The sequence below is a fragment of the Saccostrea cucullata genome, unplaced genomic scaffold (genome assembly GCF_032062105.1).
Source record: "Saccostrea cucullata isolate Sc308-1 unplaced genomic scaffold, CSIRO_AGI_Scuc_v1 ctg2034, whole genome shotgun sequence".
Lineage (NCBI taxonomy): Eukaryota > Metazoa > Mollusca > Bivalvia > Ostreida > Ostreidae > Saccostrea > Saccostrea cuccullata.
Window position 1 is genome coordinate 146,501 of NW_026922110.1, and position 4,082 is coordinate 150,582.

A 4,082-nucleotide genomic window follows, 5' to 3' on the forward strand; every position below is an offset into this window, starting at 1 on the left:
CAATGTTTGACGTATAGATAGTGTGTACAGCTGTATAGTACACACATATTTCCTATATTCTGTTGAGTAGTTGCAGTAAAATGCATTATGCAGTTAAATGCTTTAGTATTTGCAGTGAAATGCAGCATGCAGTTAAACGCAAAGTATATACTAGTAGTAGATATTATGGAACACATGATCAAGAATCAACTTGGTATATTTCATAAACAAAATTAAATGTCATAGTGTATGTAATTTACAATAAATTTGTACATCCCAATTTGGTTTACGAAGTCATTCAAATCAAAAACGACCAAACAACGAACCAATCCAGACTTTTAAAGAGCTAGGTCCAGTAGCATAAAATGGTCCTGTACTTATCTCAACTAATTAACTATCATCATCTGTCGCATTTCATACATCAAATTAAGAAAAGAATTAGTGCTTTTATCTCCCATTTTCTTTTTCCGAATCAAGATATTGGTAAACAAGCTTTGAGGAAATGCAATGTTATTGAATTTTGCAGAAAACATGCCTATTTGACTACCTTCAGCAAAAAATCTAAAAGTTTAAACATGTTCAGGATTAAATCTTTCATTATGCAGTTGCATATTTGTATTAGATTTTGTAAAATATATGAAATATGCAAGAAATACTTTTAATTCTGTCCATTTTAAAAGAATTTACAGGATATAGGATGCATTTTACGACGCCATATAATGTTCTGACTAGAACGAAAATTATTTCAGTAAGGGATAAATAACGAGATGGTGTTTAATAGTTTAGAGAAAACATTCTCTCCGAGGGCCGAAGGCCCGAGGAGGTGATGTTTTCTCTAAATTATTCAACACCATCGAGTTATTATTTTACTTAAAAAAAATCCCTACTTTGGGCCCCAAAGAAACATTTACCTATTCAAATATCCAACTTGCTGTAATACAATAGGATGTAGCCCATTCAAATATGCAATCGTGACATAAAACAATAGCCTGACCGAACACCCCTTTTATTCATGGACTAGTGAGCATGAAACTACATGGTGCTGATTTCATTCCCACCCTTTTCATTGTACTGAACAGTCATGAAATCAGACGAAGAATATTTTTAAATCCAATGTAAATTAGAGAGGTTCAGATAGTGTTTTGAATACTTTTGACCTGAAAGCTGAAGATAACTACAGAAGTTTGATAAAAGGTCGGGAATTTGTCATTACATATCATAAGATGACGGTTTGTTGAGGAAAAGTGTTGAATTCTTATGGAGTTCCATTCGGACAATACTTGTGAAAGTGCTTAAACAGATAAAAAGATTGGCGGTGTTATGCTGAAACTGTTATAAAAAATTCCATATCAAGATCTGCAATAAAAATGGTGTCGAGAAATAGATGGGCTGTCAATTATTGTTCTTTTTGGAAGTACACCGGAAAAGAATGAAACAGAGATGAATGTCGGATAATCTGAAGAGATTTACTGATAACGGACCCTGAAATAATATTCAGCAATAAGAAGTGATGCAGTTTAAGATTCAAGGTGAAAATGTGTGAAAAAGTTATGCTTTCAAAATTTAAGACCGAAAACATTTCTAAAAGTGTGCACGATTCGGAGGAGTTGTTATTTCTGTGAGCATTGGAAGTGCATTTGAAACACAATTATTGTGATTATTTATAAATGTGATAAATGTGAAGTAATTACTTTAATTCGGTGTGCACTGGAAATTGATTATAAAAGTGTTGAAAATTTGGAGTAATTATTTTATTTTTCATATGCATTGGAAATACATTTTAAAATTGCTTTATCTCTTTTGTTCATTGTATTATGTTTTCTGCACCTCAGTTGGGTATTTAAATATCCAACCGATAGGCTGTTGGACATTTTGAATATCCAACTGATGGCCAGGTGGATCTTTTAAATATCCAACTAGTGCTGGTTGAATCGGTAAAATATACGTAGACTAACAACAATGGCTGGCGTCATAGAAGTTTTTTAATGTTTGATAGATACACGATCACCATTAGTTCAAGTGATAAATACTGCATTTACAACCAAACTTGAGCAGTTTTGATTTTTAAGAAATTCTCAAGGCCAAAAAGACAAAAGTGGCTTTTGCTCTTTGTATTTAAAACATGATTGTGATGTAAACCTTTTGTTTGTGTTGTCCATTATATAGCTTAATGTTGAGCTAACTCCTCTAACAATCCATTAAGTCACCTGTAATTTTCCATTCTTTTTGGAAAACTGTCCATTCTTTTTGGAAAACTGTCCATTCTTTTTAAAAATGGACAGTTTTTTCAAAAAGAATAGACAGTAGTTAAAACAAACAGAATGGAGAGTTACAGGTAAACCTTGACATGTGCACAAGAGGGAAACAAAAACAAATACATTAAATACGATTTAATGTACATGTAATAACAAAAAGAACTTCGAAATTTAAGTTAATTCTGAACACAGTGTCTGCTTTGGATCTGTTTGATTTAACACATTTAAATCCAAGAATAATGCACATTGTTTATAGAAATGGCAACGAAGAGCGACAAGTCAATGTATAAGGCGAGTAGGAACTCAGTCAAACCAAGTACTTCTAAAATTTCATCCTTTGAAGAGAACAGAGATGGAGAGATGGAATAAAGTAGTAGATGGATAGTTATCTGCGCAGATTTGAAAGGTATGAAATGGCTATGACAATGGGAAAAATCCCTTTGGTCAACACATTTCAGTGCATTACTTAAAAGTTGAGCTTTACAGGTATATGTTTTTATGTCAAAATCGAAAGAAGATGATTATGATGAGTTCAAAGTAGCGTAACTCCGGAGATATGAAATGACGGAAGAAGGTTTCAAAAAAAGTGTCGTTCTTGTCGTCCCGAAAGTGGTGAAACATTTTTTTTAGTTTAAAGTAAGATTAGGTTCTTACCTTTCTCATTGGATAGAAATGTCTACGGTCTGTATGAATTGTGACGAACTCTTTGATCTTATGCTTTGCGATCAGTTCTTACATGTGTGCAATTATGATTGTTGGTCTTTCTTAAACAGAACATCCCAAAGACGGAAGATGAATTTGCACTCTAGCAGATCAATTTCGTGAGACAAGAAACACAAGCGTTTCAAATTTATGCTCAAAGGATATTAAGAAGCCTACGGAAGTAAGTAAGATACAAGTAACCTACAGATCTACCACAACAACCCCAGCACCAGAGGTCCAGTGACAGAGAGAAAATGTTACATTTGAGGTAAGCAGGGTCATATAGCTCCACAGTGTCACAAATCTAAAGGTAAGATTTTAAGTGCGCTAGTGAATAAAGAGGAGCACAGAGATATTGACAAAATATTACATTTGTGTGAAGTCAGACCTCATACCTCTGCTCTCAGGTATGTGACACATCCACCATTTTAACTTACCACTAAATCACTAACCACCATGTCATACCACTAAAAACTTATATAACTATCAGCTAGATATGTGGATGGTCAACCAGTTGCACTTCTTTGAGATTCTAGTTGTCAAAACATTGTGGTAAGCAGAAGTTTTTTCAAAGACGAAAGTTTAACAGGTAAAAGTGAGACATGCATTTTAGCAGATAATACTTAAAAAATTGCTCCAGTTAAACAAGTAAATATAGATTCTCCATGTGTCCTAGGTGAATTGGAGGTTTGGTGTATGGAAAACCCTGTTTTCGATTTAATTATTGGAGAGGGGCATAAAGCAAGAAAATCCCATGATCTTGACCTAGAGTGGATACTAAAGACTTAGCAGTAGAGACACCATATCAAACTAGAGAAAAGAAGAAAGCTTACCCAACTCTTAAAATTCCAGATACATTCAAGGGTGATACCAAACCTGAAGACATACATCATGAACAACAAACTGATCCAGCACTTAAAACAAGACATCGAAATGCAAAAGAAGGCCAATATCGTGCAATGGGAAGGTAAGATGATAAGAGAAGAGAGGTCTTTTGTTTGAGAGATTGTTATAAAGCTAGTATATTAATAAGTTATGTCAGTGTATATAAAATATGGACTAACAATTAGTTTGAAAAAACGTCAGGCAGCATTTGACTCAAAAATGAATTGTATTTGCTGACAAGGTCATTGTATCGACCATTGA